Here is a 20041-nt window from a genome sequence, read left to right as displayed (position 1 = left end):
GCACTTTTTAAGGCAAGTTAGACAGAAAATTTTTCTGTTCTCCTTGTGACCTCTTGCATGATTTGGCATTGTGAGAAATTGCTTAGTCTCTCGTAAATGCAACAGTATTCAAACAGTTTTATCAGTCTTGAAATTTAAACTATCTCTTAGTTGTGCAAATGGAAGGAATTAAAAAAAACAGGCAAAAGTTTTTAGACTTATAAACCAAAATATAATTGATGTTATTGGCAATATATGCGATTGAAACGAATCGAAACTTTACCTGTATGCAGAAATATGGACGGTCACAAAAATGAGGGTGAAAATTTTATTTCGAGATTGGTCTAAAATTTAAGCAATGCTTTGTCAAAAAATTTAAAATAACTTAATTTAATTTCAGAGCTTTAAAATATATTTATTAGGATTAAAATAGTTTTGATATAAAAGCAAACTATTTTCATATCTACTCTCCCTTTGGTTCATTTTCCCACTTGTCATCTTAAAGTATAGCTTGCATATGAGTATAGTGCACACTCAACTTTTTTAACAATAAATATAGAATACATCTATTAAATAAATATTATTTTTAAATTGTGCACCTTTTTCTTTGATATCATTTTTTTGTTATAAAAGTGCGCACTATACTCAATAAAATACAATACTTTTTAATCACTTCCCACTTTTTCCGCTGAAAAACATTTCCATCTTAAACATCATAGACCAAAAACGTTCCTCAGAAGTTGAAAATGTAAAAAAAGAATCTCACCTTGATAATTGTAGTTTTGTTGATTAAAGAAATTAATTCCAAATGCAATAAAATGCAAGTTTTGAAAACAATAATAAGTGATTTTTTTATGGATTAACCTGTAAAATCGGTTAAACAAAAAAATAGAGAATGCCGTACATTTCTTTTTTCGGTAAAAGTTGTATGTGTCAAAAACTACCCGTCAGAATTCAACCAAAATTTACACGAATGTTCCTTAGTCTATTGCTCGCATTGGGTTCAATTTTTAACTCGATAGCTCAATTTTTACGGCCTCTGTAATGCTTTTTCTGAATGAAATTCATACGGATATAATAAAAAGAGCGAATTACTTAAAAAATCTACTATTTTAAAATCTACTTATTTTGCTAAACCCCCAAATTGTGTTATGTGTACATGCATTTCATTATATTTTACATAGATAACTGCTCATGGTAGCCAATACTTCAAAAATTTTCCCCAGAGTTAGTCATTTCTCTCAAAAATTGAATAATCCATATTATGAGATGATCTTGTGGCCACAGTTTTTCAGCAATGGTCCTAATTCTAAAACAATGTTAATAAAACTTGTTGCTTATAACCTGTAAAGTATGCACATAAAAATTCGGGGCAATCAGACAAAAATTTTTTACCAAAACTAAAAACTTTTGGTACCAACACTGTCAAAATGCATGATTTTGCAAAACGTTTTGGCCAATAACTTTATAACCAAGCAAGATATCTGCATGAAATTTTATACATTGATAGCCATACTATATAGGTACAACACAATAAAATTTCATGAAGTTCCAATGATCTATGTCAATTTTATGGCTTGTTTAGTAAATAATCGAAACAGTAAAAAAACTGGGAAATTTTCAACTTAAAATTGATTTTTTTTTCTCGGACGTAATAAATGGATTTCAAAACTCCCATTTCTGGACACCTGCATGTGTCCACTATCATCCCCATATAGGTGGCTTTTACGGGTTAGCTAGAAGGGCACTATCCCCAAAAATATCAAGTGTATAACATGTATTATTTCTAGATATCGAGGAAACTGTATGGACTTTTTTTTCATAGTTGTTTTATTGTTAAAAAAAATATATAATAATTTTTTTTGCTTTCCGACCACTGGGTTGTTAAACTAGTTTACCAAGTAGCAATTTAAGACTTGCTCTTTGTCCTATACGTTAGGTCCGGATTGATAAATACTTTATTTTTTATATGCCTTGACTTTACCTTATTATTTTTATATGCCTCGACTTTAAATGTCGAACTTTTATCTTCCTCTATTTTAGTTAGTCTATTTCTTTCACCGGTGAAAGAAATAGACTAAATAAAAAAGAGCAAGGTAAAAGTTCAACATTTCGATTCGTTATCAAAAACGATATGTTGCAGGGTATTGAAATCAAAAAACACTAAAGAACTTAATGCACCACCAAGTCTAATATCAAAAGCGAAATAACGTGCTTATGCATGAACGCAACTTCATTAAACAATAAAATTGACAATCCAATTGAAGTGATTAACTCAAACAAAGCTAACATAGTTATGATTTGTGAAACTTGACGGAATAATGAATCAGTAACTAATATCAATGGATACACCTTATTTAGAAGAGACAGAGGCGTTGGTAGAGGTGAAGGAGTGTGTGTATACGTACAAAACGATATAAAAGCGTATAAAATTTCAGAAAAATATTTAAATGAACCTAATATAAAACAGATTTGGTGCGTTATTAAATTAGGAAGTGAAAAAATATTATGTGACAATATGTACAGAACCGGAGCAACATTAGCAACATAAGTAACTGTATCAACATCGCAAAGCTTATTAATTTTGCTCATTCAATGAATTTGTTAAATAAATATACTAAAATGCTTATTTATTGGGATTTTAATTTCAACACAATCAAGTGGACAGAAAATTACTATGGCACACTAACTAGTGAGACTGATAGACCAGCCAAATTTTTTTAAAATTTTGAAACAATTGCTTCATGCATCAGAATGTGATTAAGCCAACGTTTCAAAATAACATTGGTAATGAAACGAATGAACTGAATTTGATTATAGCTAAAAATAAAACTAGAGTTTATAAACTGGTACACCTTCCACCAATGGGAGGTATTAACCACAGTCATCACATTATTAAATTTAATTACCGCCATGAAGAGTGTATTGACATCATTTTATTTAAAAAAGACAAGTTTAGTTACAATCGAGGGAAATTTGATGAATCAAATAATTATTTTAGAATCGTAAACTGGGACGATGAATTTAAAGGCTTGGAAATAAACAAATATCACCAAAAATGGTCAAGCCTTAATGAAGAGGGATGTAAACTCTTTATTTCAATCATAAAACCGGGAAGTATTTTTTGTGCGGCCGTGGCGCAGTGGTTAGAACGCTTGCTTTATAAGCAGGAGATCGGGGTTCGAAACGAGCTCTGGACATATTTTCGCGTCACGGTAAGGAAGGAGGCGTGAACTTCCTGGTTGTATGCACTTCCGCGGTGCTCTGTGACAAGACCGTTAGGACTTCTTGGGGCACCTAAAAAAAAAACAAAAAAAAAAAAAAAAAAAGTATTCAAACCAACACAAGCCTCTCTAGATTATAAAGAATTGAAAGCGTTGTCAAAAGAAAAAAGAAACGTTTGGTTCAATTGTCGAAATTGCAAATAACAAAGAGTTAAACAACATAAAAATAAAAAAAGTGAATCAAAGAATAAAAGATTTGAATATGACTTGCTTTAAATTCAAAGTTTAACCCCAAGAAATTTTATTTATATATTAACAATAAAATTAAAGCCAAAGACAATATAAGAGCGATCCAACTAAAAAATAGTACTGTCGAAGCTGATTTAAAAGTGAAAATTAAGTGAAAAGTTGAAAATACAGAGTTCATACAAAAGTTCTAAAAGAGTGCAAATCCACTTTAGCCAAACCACTATTGTTATTGTTTATCAAATCATTTGAAACGGGTAAACTTCCGAAATTATGGTTCTGTGCAAATATCGTCCCACTGTTTAAAAATGGTGACAAGTTGAACACATGCAACTATAAACCTGTATCTTTAATATCTGTAGTTTGAAGAGTCATAGAAAAGATAATTAAAGATAAATGATGAAATCTTTAGTAGAAAATAAATTAATCAATAAAAACCAACATGGGTTTGTTAGTAATAAAAGTTGTGTGACGAACTTATTGGAATCTTTAGATTTTATCACAAGTTCAATTGATAATGGTTTGGATGTAATAGTTTTGTTTCTAGACTTAGCCAAAACGTTTGCTTCAGTTGATAACAAAAGAATTTTTTTAAATGCTCTTGGTTTTAAATCAAAATTATTAGACTGGTGTCAGGGATTTTTAAAGAACAGACTTCAAAGAGTGGTGATAGGAAATAATAAATCAGAATGGGAAGAGGTCGTGAGTGGAGTACCACAAAGATCAGTGCTAGGACCACTATTATTTGTAGTGTATATTAATGATATCTCCAACAAAAAAAAATCAAGCTGTAAACTATTTGTTGACGACGCGAAAATCTTTAAATCAATAAAAACAATAATGATGTTATTGAGCTTCAACAAGATATAGACGAAATAATGGAATGGTCGAATGAGTGGTAGGGTGCATCATTTTATCCCTTTTGAAAAATTTTAATCTAAGCTGCCTGTCCCTATTTCATTTCTTTTCATATTGATGTACATAATTGTTTTCTAAATTTTTATAATATTTGGACATCCCACACAACATTTACAGTTTTACAATAGCAAACTATTACTAGGATGTACATATTGTACAATATTGTACAATATGTACATCCATTTGTATTGAACCATTTTATTATTATAGTTTATTCAATATCTTATCATTTATAATGCCACATTAGTCAATGTCCATCATCTCCAGAAGCACTTAACAAATTAAAAATGCTTTACTTATGTTATTAAAAAGTAAACAGTAGCAAAACACTAGTACGGTAGCGATCGAACTATTACCAAAACGTACATTACAAAATTGTTTACAATATGCATTATATTGCTGAGAGTAATTTACATTTACGTCGTACACGATGTTACCATTGCTCACCATTGCCACAATATTGTCTCTCGTAAGTTGACTTGAGTTTGCGCAGATTAAACAGTATGCGACGTTCGTGCTCTACAACTTGAAGCACATTTTGATAGTGTTCTTCAGTTTTTGATGCTGACAGAAAATCCGAGCTCAGCTTCACACCCCTCTCCACGCTGTCATTAATGACGTTGAGTGATTCAATGTTTGTAATTGCGGTTTGATAGTTGTTGCGGCTAAACCAAATCGACACGTTTTCGTTGAGGAATTGATTCTCAATTTGTAGTAGTTTAAACATGTATCATGAGTCCGCCCCTACAAGATAAGCAAGAGTTGTTGTACTTGTGATTAATTCTTTAATTACAAGTACAAGTCCGGAGCCAAATCGCCGGAGAATTGATTTGGCTCTGGATTTCGAAAGACAAGTTTTCCAAATCCGGAGCCAAATCAATTATGTGGCGATTTTAAGTTTGATGCCGGCTTAACTACAAGCAGACAATCAGCAACTTTACAGCGTTCAACAAAAACTGTACTGTTTAATGTACAATTTAACTTTGTAACATTTTTGTGTGATTTTGTACAATATATAAACTGGAGATATGTAAACATTGTTTTATTGAAATACATAATAACGCTTATTGTAAAAAATAACTACTCGAAAAAATTTATTTTGATATCTTTTTTTTTTAATTAATAGATAATATCAAAAAGATATAATAGCTGGAGGGAGAACGAAGTCGAAAATGATTTCAAACCTGTTGTAGTCTTTGTTGTATTATTATTCCAGCGGCAAGTCAAAATGGCGCTTTTGCGAAAAAAAGAAAAATTTTGAAATGTAATTTGTAACCTTTAAAAGCTGTAATCGAAGTAGATTAATCTCTAAAAAATTTATTGGATAGATTTTTAACAACAATTCGAGCAATTATGAAGTTAATTACAACAAAAATCACAATTAAGGTGAAGTAATTGCATCACGATTCAAATCACGATTAAGGTGAAATAATTGTTTCTTGCACACCTCAATTATAGGTATAAGTATCAAAGTTTTAGACAATCTTTACAGCCTATTTGAACCTTATTTTTTGCTTGCCTGTTCAAATTGGTTTGTTACATTCTTTAAGAATGTTCTTTGGCCAGGTACTTATTAAATCCTTCCAGGCTTTTATTTTGTTTTGGAGTATTTTTTCTGGATTTAATAACAAATTGCTATATTCTAAATATAGAGATATAAAATAGGGCCAACGAAACGGGTTTCTAAGTAATGGGGGCACCCCCTATACTTCGAAAACCCCCTTACTCTCGAAGTTGGTCCGCTCCCCCCCCCCTTTTTTTTTTCCCTCTGTATCTTAGGCTCTGTAAAATATCTTTTTGTAAATACGGAAAAAATACTACCAAATCTTATCTAGACATTAATTCAGAAATTTATTATTAGTTTTTCAAAAAGCCCAACATAATAAAGTAACAATAAACTAACTCTAAATATTGTTTACGAACTTTTTAAACTTCCGTCTTTTATATGAATCAGTGAATGTTAAAAGGCCTGAAATCCAATAATGTAAACTTTCGGTAAACTAATAAAAACGGTATTTTCCTCCGAAGTAAATTTTTGGTTCACTCATTTATTTTTTTGAAGGTGAAAAACATTATCCTCTTCAAAAAAAAAATGTTAAACAATTACCAAAAATTTACTACGGGGGAAAATGCAGATTTTTTTAGTTTCCGAAAATTTACATAATTTGACTTCCGCCCTTTTAACATTCACCGATTCATATACAACATGCATGAAGTTTTGAAACAATATCATTAGATAATTTTTGATAAAAGTAGAATGTGAGTGGTTAACTTTAAATTAAGATAATTACGCGGTGTTTAGTAGAAAATTATGTTATTACAAAGTAGAGTTGTTAACCGGAATGTTTCGTAAAATTCCGGAAAAATAAAATTCTTTCGGAAGGATATTGAGAATAAGGAATTTTCTTTTTTCGTACCGAATTTTACGAAACAAAAAAAACCGCCGATGTTCATTTCGCAAATGCTTCTTACGAAACGTTGTCTTCCGCAAGTTGAATTACGAAACAAAACTATTTTGCAACATACGAAAATAGGGCTTACGGAAGTCGCACTTGCGAAATGAGCTATTTCGCTAAACGACGTTTCGGAGTCTATAACAAAATTTTGTTGGCCAAACTGATATAATTGTAAAAATTAAATTTTTTATATACCAAAATGTTTATAATAAAATTTTATTTTCAGTATTGCAACATATGAACATTTTAAGGTTTTATTTTTTGAAATAATGATAAAAAACCAAATTTCTTTCGAAACGAAACTCTTTCGCACTGAAACTTGCGAAACAACTTCATTACGGAAAAACACTTACGAAACGCGGCATATTAAAAATATTTAAATACGTTTTATGAATCAAATACGTATGATTAGCTAGGTAACTAAAATACTAATTATTATAATAATTATTGATATGTTTCAGTTAGTAAATTTTTATAAATAAACCTAGACTTTCATAAGATATACTAAAAATGTCTTTCAATGAACAAGAGTTAAATAGTGAACATAACTTGAACAACATAAGCTTTCCCATTTTGAGGGAAAAAAGAAAATTTAGAGCATGTAAGTCATTTGTTTGGGATCATGTAGATTTGCCTCAAATAGTAAATCGGTCAAAAAAAAAGGGTCGTTATCGAACTAATTTTTAATGTAAACTTGTCGTTAGCTTAACTCAAAGGCAGTTTTTCTCCTGTTCCTTTCTTTATATTCATTACTTACCCGAAGTTGTGAGAGAGCAGTTAATTAGCCCCTGAGTCAGTAAGTTAACGGAAAAAAAGAAACGGTTTTATACGAATAAAATTGCGTGATTGGGAAACAATGCTGTCGTTGAAATCAAAAAAAGATATAGGTCATGTAGTCAATCCTAAAAAATAACTACTCCATACAGTACGTACGCTTTAAATTTGATCCTCCCCTCCCCCGCAATTTTCAACATCCCAACGTTATTGGAACTATACAACCGCTGAAAGTTATAAAGCTCTGGCTATTTTGGAGAGCAGTAAAAATTTAGTTGCAAGATTTTGCAGCAAAAAAGCGGGTACATAAAATACAACCCTTTCCCGAGTCTTTGCCCCGGGAAAAAATTTAAACATAGAAGCTCACCAGGATTATACAAGCGCTGAAAGTTTTAGAGCTGTAGATAGTCTAAAAATTAGTGATAAATTGACATAAAATGCAATGGAACCAAATATTTTACTAAGTTTTTATGTATAAGAATATAAATAGTAAACCTCCATTTCTGAAAAGCCAAAGACAATAAACAACCGAATGTCGGAAGTGAACCAAAGTCGGTACTTGATAAATATTAATGCATGTAAACACTGGTATAGGGACATGTTGCGGAGGAAGCGTTGTCCTTTCCCTCAAAACTAACTTTAAGTTTCAGTTTTTTCTATTTAAATTTTAGCTGCGTAACTTTCTTAGCCTTTCTAGGTCACTGTATATATATATATATATATATATATATATATATATATATATATATATATATATATATATATATATATATATATATATACAAGTATATATATATATATATATATATATATATATATACAAGTATATATATATATATATATACAAGTATATATATATATATATATATATATACAAGTATATATATATATATATATATATATATATTATATATATATACAAGTATATATATATATATATATATATATATATATATATATATATATATATATATATATATATATATATATATATATATATACATATATATATATATATATTGTCCTTTCCGTCAAACTAACTCAAATTTCAGTTTTTTTTTATTTAGATTGGAGTTGCGTTAGGCCCCCCTTATATTCTGTTTCAGCAACTCCTTCCTCCTCCCCCCCCTCCCTCCCCTACCTTCGTCCTAACTTTCTTAATCTTTCAAGATCACTGTATATATATATATTATATATATATATATATATATATATATATATATATATATATATATATATACACACACACACACTAAAAAATAAAGGTAGAAATTTTTAGTTAAGGTAGGATATGAGATATACCCTTAGTAAGGTATAATTTTTTACCTTATAAGGTAGAAAATTATACCTTTAAGTTAGAAAATTGTATGACAAATAATTGTTTTTAATATAATTTTCTACCCTAAAAGGTAGAAAATTATACCTTGCTAAAGATATATCACATATCCTACCCTAAGGTAGAAATTTCTACTTTTTTTTTTAGTGTGTGTGTGTATATATATATATATATATATATATATATATATATATATATATATATATATATATATATATATATATATATATATATATATATATATATATATATATATATATATATAGATATATATATATATATATATATATATATATATATGATTCCATCAACAGCTGAAAAATATCAAAGTATTAACAGTGCCATGTTGCGCATGGATGGTGTCCCTGTTTGTACTTTTGGTGTGCATTGCGGAGGCCACATTTGGAGCCCTTTGTTACGGCTTAGGGTTTATTAGTAGTAATGAGGCAATTGCTTGGGCTATTAAACAGTGTTCTGAGTACTATCTATGCTTTGAGTCAAGTTCTTCAATCTAATTTAAAAATGAATAAAGTACCAAAAACTATAAAACACAAAAAACCATCATCATCACCAAGTTCTCTAAACCTATCATTCACTAATATTCGTGGTCTTCGAAGTAACTTTTCTTCTGTTGAGTCTTATCTCTTGCAAAGTTCACCAGACCTACTTGCTCTTTGTGAGACTAATTTGAGTTCGGCTGTCTCATCTTGTGATCTTAGTGTTGATGGTTATCTTCCTCTGATTCGTAAAGACTCCAATAGTCACATGCTTGGCCTGGGCATTTACATTCGTAAGAATTCACCTGTTTGTCGTGAAACTAGGTTTGAATCCACAGACTATTCTTTCATGTGCTTTCGTTTAGCACCACTTCACTCTATTGCCTTTCTCTTTGTTCTATATCGTTCTCCTTCATCTCAAGACTGTACTCTTTTTGATGTTATTTCTGATCATATTGACCAAGCCCTCTCTCTTTATCCATCAGCTAATATAGTTGTTGTCGGTGACTTTAATGCTCACCACTCTGAATGGCTTGGCTCTAGTGTCAGTGACTCTGCAGGCATTAAAGCCCACAACTTTTGCCTTTCTCAATCCCTAACTCAAATAGTCAACTTTCCAACTCGCTTTCCTGACAACCCTAATCATTTACCTTCTCTACTCGACTTATGTCTTGTTTCTGATCCTAGTCAGTGCTCAGTTTCTCCACATTCACCCTTAGGTGCTTCTGATCACAGTTTGATCTCTCTAAAACTAATATCTCATTCTTCTTCATCACCTGAATACCCCTACTATCGAATCTCTTACAACTACAGTAAAGCTGACTGGGATTCTTTCCGTGATTTTCTTCGTGATGGTCCTTGGGTAGAAATCTTTCAACTTCCTGTCGACAAATGTGCTTCTTATATAATTTCGTGGATTCAGGCTGGCATGGAATCTTTTATTCCCTCTCGACGATTCCAGGTCAAGCCTCACTCTCCTCCATGGTTTTCCTCACACTGTGCTGCTGCGATTGCCAATCGAAACCGTTACTTCCATATTTATCAGCAAAACAATTCTCCAGAAAACAGACGTCTGTTTATTACTGCTAGAAACAACTGTAAAAAGGTTTTGTCTAACGCCAAAACCCGCTATTCTCAGGTCATGAAATCTCGTATCTCATCTCAAAAATTAGGCTCTCGTGACTTCTGGAGAATCTTTAATAATATCAATAAAAAGGGCAAATCTATAATTCCACCTCTCTTGTATGGTTCAGACTTTGTCACCTCACCTAAAGACAAAGCCGAACTGTTTGCTAAAAACTTTTCATCAATATCATCTCTTGATTCCACTAATTGCGTTCTACCTGATATTGCCAACAAACAGGTTGATTCATTGCTTGACATTCATATCACTTCAGCATCTGTATCTAAAGTGATTTCCTGTCTAGACTCTTCTACAGCTTGTGGCCCAGACAACATACCTGTTATTGTCTTGCAGAAGTGTTCTCCAGAGCTGTCGTCTATACTCTCAAAACTATTCAACAAGTGCTTATCAGAGTCTTGTTTTCCAGCCTGCTGGAAAGCCGCATCTGTTATCCCTATCTTCAAAAATTCTGGGGAGCGATCTGATTCGTCTAACTACCGTCCCATAAGTCTTCTTCCTATCATAAGCAAGGTTTTTGAATCTTTAATTAACAAACACTTAATTTCTCATCTTGAATCTAATAACTTACTTTCTGACCATCAATATGGATTTCGATCTTCTCGTTCTACAGCTGATTTGCTAACAGTAATAACTGACAGGTTTTATCGTGCATTAGATGAAGGTGGAGAGGTTAAGGCCATCGCTCTTGACATTTCAAAAGCGTTTGATAAAGTTTGGCATGCTGGTCTTCTCCATAAGCTTTCTTCTTATGGTGTATCCGGCAACATCTTTAAGATCATTGAATCCTTCCTTTCCAATCGTAGCATAAAAGTTGTCCTCGATGGACAACACTCTTCTTCTTATTCTGTAACTTCAGGGGTTCCTCAAGGTTCTATCCTTGGCCCTATACTCTTTTTAATTTACATTAACGATCTTCCAGATATTCTCACATCTAAGGTGGCATTGTTTGCTGATGATACTACCATTTATTCTTGTCGTGATAAGAAACCAACACCCTCTGATTGCCTGGAGGGGGCATTTGAGCTTGAAAAGGATCTCACTTCTGCTACAGCATGGGGCTCACAGTGGCTGGTGAACTTTAATTCAGATAAAACTCAATTTTTTTCAGCCAATCGTTATCGCAATAATTTAGATCTTCCTATATTTATGAACGGTGATGTACTCGATGAGTCACCTACTCTTCATCTTCTAGGATTAACTCTTACTTCCAATCTTTCTTGGAAACCATATATCAAATCGGTTGCAAAATTAGCATCTGCTAAGGTTGCATCTCTTTATCGAGCTCGTTACTTTCTTACTCTGGATTCTATTCTCTACCTCTATAAATCTCAAATCCGGCCTTGTATGGAATACTGTTGCCATATCTGGGGCGGATCTTCTAATGATGCCCTTTCTCTTTTAGACAAGGTGCAAAAACGCATTGTAAACATAGTTGGACCTGCTCTTGCAGCCAACCTTCAACCATTATCACATCGTCGTAATGTTGCTTCTCTTTCTCTTTTCTACAAATACTATAATGGGCACTGCTCGAAAGAGCTAACGTCTCTTGTGCCATCCACTAAAATTCATTCTCGTGTTACTCGTCATTCAATTAAGTGTCATCCTTTTTCTGTGACTGTTCCTAAGTGCTCCAAAAACGCTTATTCGTCTAGTTTTTTTCCTCGAACATCAGCTCTTTGGAATTCGCTTCCTTTATCTTGCTTTCCTGATTCATATAATTTGCAATCTTTTAAATCGTCCGTCAATCGTTATCTTGCTCTACAATCTTCATCTTTTCTCTTACAGTAACTTCCAACTTTAATTAGTGGCTGCTTGCAGCCTTGTTGGAAGCGAAGATGTTAAAAAAAAAAATATATATATATATATATATATATATATATATATATATATATATATATATATATATATATATATATATATATATAGAGATAGATAGATAGATATATATATATAGATAGATAGATAGATAGATAGATAGATAGATAGATAGATAGATAGATAGATAGATATATAGATATATAGATATATATGTAAAAACTATTGAAGAATCATTTAACAACATTATTTTATTTAAATAATAAATAATAATATTTTTTTGTATAACAGTTTAATGAATACTTTCGAGTTTATTCCGTAAGCGCACATTCCGAAACGCTCCTTCCGTAAGGAACTGTTTCGCAAATATTCTTTCGAAATGATTTGTTTCGCAAGTTTCTTTTCGTAAAGAGCTATTACGGAATAATTATTATTTATTTTTTTCGTATAACGCATTACGGAAGGTGAATTTGCGAAAGAACAACTTCCGCAATAACAACTTGAAATACGGAAGATAAAAATGCGAAATTTTCGTAAGTTTTTGTTTACGGCGAACAACCCTATTACAAAGACTGTTTCTTGAGAAATGACGTATTTTAACTTCGTTTCCCTCCAGTCTATTATACCTCTATATCCAGTATATTATACCTTTTTTTTAAAAAGTCGTGACAGAGCAAGGCTTGCTCTGTTACAACTTTTTTTTTTTTTAATTACTTGTTACGAATTTTACTGCTCAATTTTAGGTCACCTAATTAAGTCATCTGTAAATAAATTTCCAAATTAAATGTGTGTATATTTACAATACCTAAAGAAAGTTAGAAATGCTGCAATACACATGCTTGACAGTGGGTTGAAACAATTAATTTAAAAACTTGCGGTTTAAAGACTCATCAAAATATGATGGTTCGTTTCGTTGAAACATTGTGTAAAAGAAATTTGGTTATAACTACAATAAATCATAAACTAACCTTGAAATCAAACTAGAAGCCAGTAAAATTGTTTTATATTGCAAATAGTGTCGCACAACAAGTTAAATCTGTTTCTGATAAAGTTTTACAGCTCACAGTAATGCTTTACAGAGTTGAAAAGTTACAGTTATTAAATGGATAAAACGACAGTAATCGCAATCTTTTAAAATCTTTCAAGCGTAGTAAAGAAAAGAGAAAGGCCAAAAAGAAAAATGAAAATTTAACAAAAAAATTATTGCTATTGTTCGAGGTCTTGGCGTATAATTTTAAAATAACATTAAAAAAAAAAATAATTTTAAAATAACATTAAACTGCAAATAGAAAATGGTTACTAAAACGTAAGTTTTCTGTTTCAATTATCTGTAAGTTTGCGAAAGAAAGAAACCACTCACTGACTAAAATATTTGTACTTCCAAAGAACCATGGTATTGGTAAAATTGGAAGTATTTAGTGTAGTTTAGTTTTAGTTTAGTATATTTATATATATATTTATTTATATATTTATCAACGAGTCCCATTAAAAACGCTTCTAAATATCCTATATTTATATATATATTTATTTATATATTTATCAACGAGTCCCATTAAAAACGCTTCTAAATATCCGTATCAAGTAAATAATAGCATTTTAAAAAAGACAATTTTATAATGTTAAGAATCAAAAGTTGTTGACGTAAAAGAAACAAAAAAAGCAAAACAAAGACATGATAGGAAGTATGCCGAACTCTGCCACTTAGTTATGACAGCTATTTACTTAGTGGATAACCGACGTTACTAGGTGGTAGAACATTTTTTCGCAACTTCAAATGGAATAAGGAAATGACAGGGAAAAGTATGACTCATTTCAAGGACTGCATTTTTATGGGAAGAGGAACAAAACTCTAGTGGTTAAAAAACTTAAATCAAAACGGTTTTGGCAAATCATAAAAGAAGAACATTACTTAATTTTACAAGAATTAGGTTCTATGTACGTTGGTCATGCTTACTCTCTTCTAGGTCTGCTAAAAACAGTGCCAGCTACATTTTTTTATATTAGGAAAAAGCTAGATTTTAATTTCATGAACTGGACATATTCGGATGCAATGGTACTGTTACTAACACGGTATGGAAAACTGATGTTAACGAACCATAATTACAAATTTAAAAATATGAAAAAAGACCAGTGAGAGATTTGTCTGTTGCAGTAAAATCTCTCACTGGTCAGTCAGAGATTTGACTGTTATACTTCAATGAGATGCCATTCCAGCATTTGTTTAAAACTTTAGATGGAGAAATGACAGGCTGAAAATTGTTTAGTGGTCTGATTGGTTTACAGCTTAATAAATATGAGAAATTATTAGTAGTAAAATTTGTCATTGTTGGTAGTGAAATTCCAGAAACTGACCGCAAATATTTAGGCAAAGATTAGCAGTTCTTGTTGGATAAAAGTTCTGCTATCAGAAACGGCCTAAGACAAAGTAAACTTGGTAATCCAAACAAAATAAATAGATTATAAACTCTAGCCAAGCGCAAAATGGCGCATTAAAGAAAAAAGGCCCTAGTGGGATTGCTGGGAGGAGAATCATCCCCCGTTTCGCCGGAGGCAAAAAAATTTTAAATTTATTTGTAATTCCTAATAAATTTCAATTCAGCTTTTATAAACGTTAAAGAAAATTAACATTTTGTGCTTTGATGGCAGCAAAGTCTTGAATTAATTGTGAATAATGCAAAGATTGGAAGATGTCTTTTTTGATAAATACCATTGACAGTCTGTTAAGGCGTCTTTGCGTCATAGTCGTTCTCAAATATATTTTGTTTAATTTTAATTTAGAAACACACTTTTACCCAATGCAACAGTGATCAGAATTGTCAACGCTATACGAAGGGCTGGAGCGACATTTGGAAAAGCATTATTTAAATCATTATCATAAATAAAACGTGAACCATCAGGAGAAGATAAATCACTATCTGGAATAATGTTGGAAAATGTTTGCAATTCAAAACATAAATCTTTAGGATCAATATCTGAACCAGATTTACCTGTGAATGCAATTTTTAAATCTTAACAAAATTTCATTAAATCATTTTGGTGTAACTCTAAAATATTTTTTATATTGTGCAGAAATCTAATGAGGCCAAAATGACGTTCCATTTGCTCAAAACGTGTAGTTAATGACATAACTGCTTAATCTAAAAATTATTAAAAAATTCAACTTGATATTTTTCTTTTACATTCGTCAATAATTTTTCATGATCGAACTGTTTGCGCACGTTCTTTCGCCTCGAGCTCATGACAGCAAGAAATTTGATTTTACTGGAATGAACATTCGTGCGTATTCCCAACATGTATCGAAAGCAGGCTTTACTGTCAGATTTTTTAAATGAGTTTTAAAGATCTGTCACTGCTGTGTTGAAGCGCCTAACAAAAGATAAACTTAATGCAAAATTTCAATAAGTGTTTTTGCGATGACTGATGATTTCGCCCCTGCCTCAAAGATGTCTCTAAGAATTAGATTGAGACTGTGACATCCACATAGCTCATAAAATAATTTGGAATTGAGTTCAAGCATTCTTTTTTACACACCACAACTGTCTTTCATATTTGCTACATTTTCATATCCTTAGCCTCGGCAGTTCTGTAAATTTAAATTCAGATCTTCAAGCTTTTGCAAGCATGCGTCCGCGAGACCTGAACCAGTGCTGTCATTCACAGGTAGGAATCCCACAAAATAAACATTGATTTCGACTGGCTTTTTTTTATGATTTTCTCTGAAACATGATAATGGAATTTTTTCTTCAAGAATAACCTTGAAGATTGTTCATTGTTCCTTTGAGTTCCAGTACTCAATTGCACATTTTAAAACTTGAAGATTCTTTTCGGGAATTATTTTGTTAAAGACAATAATTTTTGTATTTTCTTTGCTTTGAATATTGTCTAGATTTAGTTCATGACTATTGTAAAAGCATTATTCTTAAATAGGGTGTGGATTTTTTTGATTTTTCAACTGTGGCTCAACAATATCAAATGTTATTTTATTTTTCAACTGGCAAATAAATAAGTTTAGCTTGTTTTACTATCTGATTGTTGATATATCCTGGATAGAATATATTAGCGAAAAAACTAATTTAAAAACTTGTATTTCCTTGTCAACTGTTCTCTTGTTCCTTTAACCAATTTTCTGGATTAAACCAAGTGCCAACAGCACGTATGTGCTTTGTACTTGCACTTTGTACAGCACTTGGTATGTGCTTTACGGATAATTCATGATCAGCTAGAACACAAGACACGTTTTCTAATTGCTATTTCCTTCAATTGTGAGCTTGATTTTTAGATCTGAGGACAATTGACAGCGAAGACAAAATACAATTTTTTCTGGTTTAAATAAACTAGTCAACAGCGATCTGAGCATTCACCATTCACCAAAAATTTATGTAACTTTAAAACCCCTTCGGGAATTGCAATGAAACTTTCGTTTAGCTTAAACTTTTATATATTAGTAACTTTTATATATTAAAACTTTTATATATTTCCAGAAAGTTACAGGATCGCACTACGTATTATAGAGTCACAGCAATTGTTTAAGTGCAGCTCATGTATGGTCACGCGCGGAGTTGCGAGTTCGTCGAGTTCATGTAGTTATTTTTATGACAATAAATTGCTTGTGAATATTTCGAGTGAAATATTATATCTCAACAACTCATATTTAATATATTTTCAATGAGAAATAGCAGCAATCAAATATATCTAGCTAGAGTATAGAGTTTAGAGTATAGCGTTTAGAGTATAGCGTTTAGAGTATAGCGTTTAGAGTATAGCGTTTAGAGTATAGCGTTTAGAGTATAGCGTTTAGAGTATAGCGTTTAGAGTATAGCGTTTAGAGTATAGCGTTTAGAGTATAGCGTTTAGAGTATGGCGTTTAGAGTACAGCGTTTAGAGTATAGCGTTTAGAAATTATTGTATACTTTTCAAACTATTGCGACATTAATAAAATATATAAAATGATAAAAGTATATATTTCTAAACACTCATATAGCCTAAAATATAAAATAATTTTGTTATGAGTGTTTTTTAAGATAAGCACAGCTTCTAATAGCGTCTTAGCTTCTAATTGTAAAAACAAAAAAAAATAACAAATCACAAAAGGGATCGTCTATAAACTACGCTTTACAAAAACGCATAACTCCAGATCCACAAAGCCTAAAATTTTCAAAAGAATCATAATTTACGACAGAAATTAACGAAAAGTAAAAGAATATATTTCTTTAAACAAAAGCAATTAAACAATTGAAAAAAATTTTAATAAAAGACGATTTTTTTTCTTATAAAATATGATTTCGTATTTCATTATTTTACAATTCCATTACATTATTCTACTTAAATTGTCTCTAAAGTCTGTAAAAAACTTATTCTATTTTATTTGAATTGTTAGAAAAATGATAAGAAGGGAATATTTTTTCAAATATTTAAATGCGATGCGCTAGCTCCATACGTAAAATATTAAATATTGTAATATAATTATTATTGTTTTTTGCATTATCCTCAGATACCAAAACCAAGGCAGGTATTTTGCGGTATAGCAAATTAAAAACTATAATTGAACGCTATTACAAGCAACAATGCTACCTAGTTCTGTAAATGTTGTGTAGCAAAATCTAATGATGTTAATAAGATAATGCTAAGAGACTGTGATGAAAAGACATAAAAAGAACTGAGTTCTCTTTACTGTTGAATTTGTACTTTTGAATAGACTTGAATAGACTTTCTGAAGTTCTAGAAAATGGCAACTGATAGAAAAATAAAAATATCAGAAAAAAAAAAATTGCTCAAAATAAATGCAGAGAGGAACTGAGCCTCATTTGCCCAACCAAGAATTTGCTAACATTAAACCAAGGTTTAGTAACATAGAGCCAAAATTTGGTAACATAAAACCAAGTTTTGGTAATACTACAAGAGGTGCTCTTGAAGTTTCAGAAATTTGTGTAAGTATTATTTTTGTGGAAGAAGAACTTGTAAAAAGACTGACAGTTATTCTGAAAGCTTTCTGCAAGTTTTAAACGAATTTAGAATTACTGTAGTAACACCACTGATTTAATTTTTTCTCTCCATAATTATTATGTAATACGACAAAGAGTTAACAAAAATTTAGAGCATAGAGTTTAGATAAATAAATACTTAGAACAAATACTTAAAACCTTTGATTGGATTTTACCCAGATAAGGCTTAAAAGGCTTTTTAAAAAATAAATTTGAAATGCATAATTGAACCGTTTTTCTTATGATTTTAATGTTAAGTGTTATAAAAAGGCAAACAAACTACTTATTTCAAAGGATTCAATGATTTCAATAATCTCTTTTCTCAAACACAATATCTTTTCATTATTTTTTAACTTTTAAAAATAATTTTTATAACATGTTAAGAGAATTAATACTATTGAAATACGAAACATTATTTTGTTGCTGTTAAGAAAGTTGTTAAGAAAGAAAGCTTTAATTTTTATTTTATTTGGAAACATACGACATGGTATATATGGTATATGGTCTTAGTATAACTTCCACACACACACACACACACACACACACACACACACACAGAGAGAGACACGCGCGCACACACACACAAACAAAAACAAATATTTAGATTACGGTAAAATAGGGTCACTTTAGCCCTGGAGCTGACTTTTGCCCGAGCTGAATTTTTTGTTTTAAAATGGTTTATAATTAGGACCCAAAAGTATGTCGGTTAATTTTTAGTGGAAAATCGTGTTAACTTTATTAGTTATTTAGTCTAACTTATTTATAATTTATAAATTTAGTCTAATTTATTCTATATATTCTAAATTATTATAACTTATTTTATAATTTATAAATTTTTATGAAATTCTTATAAACAGTACGAGCACCAAAGATCCGCATTATTTTACATACTTTTATAGATTATTTTACGTACTTTTACATCCATGGCAGTACCTGGCCAAGGTATTTTACTGAAATATGCAATAAATTAATTTTAAATTATAAATTAATTTATTACAGAAAAAAATTTTTTTGAATGAACTTGGTTTTCCGGCGGAACGATATGACTTTAGGTGTATTGCAAAATAGTATTTAGACACCTCAACTCTTTGTACTTTCTATTAAAACTTTATAATAAAATTTTTTTTAAAACCTTATTTTTGCAAGTTTATGTTTTTCGTATCAAAGCACTGTTTGTTTTTTTATTGACTCAATCCATTTACTCTCTTTTTAATTGGCTGAGGAAAAATCACCCCAACACACCATTTAAAGCCTTTTAAAAAAATACTTTAAGTGATTCATTTTCAATTATGAGACCGTTGTAACTATCATTTCTATGCACTTCTACCAGTGTTTAGTATTTTAAGAAATTACTTTAGTGGTTTTTCAATACACGTTAAGGGTGCAAAATAGGCTAAAACCACTCCAGTTTACAGTATTTATCTGCATATTAGTAGTTCGCCGATCAGAGTCGAAAAATTCCATTTTGAAATCCGTGACCCTTAATTTATATTTAATTAAATAATTAACTCAAAAATCCGTTAATTTATTATTAGGCTGCTAGTCCGAGTGGTCAACTTGGAGTCAAGAGTTCCAGCTTTGACCTTAAAATTGAAATCCTAAATATGAGCCTTTGTTAGCATCAAGTTTGCTATCGCAATTCGTAAAAACCAATCTCTTTTTTGTCGCGAG

This window comes from Hydra vulgaris, chromosome 13 (genome assembly GCF_038396675.1).
Source record: "Hydra vulgaris chromosome 13, alternate assembly HydraT2T_AEP".
NCBI lineage: Eukaryota > Metazoa > Cnidaria > Hydrozoa > Anthoathecata > Hydridae > Hydra > Hydra vulgaris.
Note: the sequence above shows the minus strand (reverse complement) of the source record.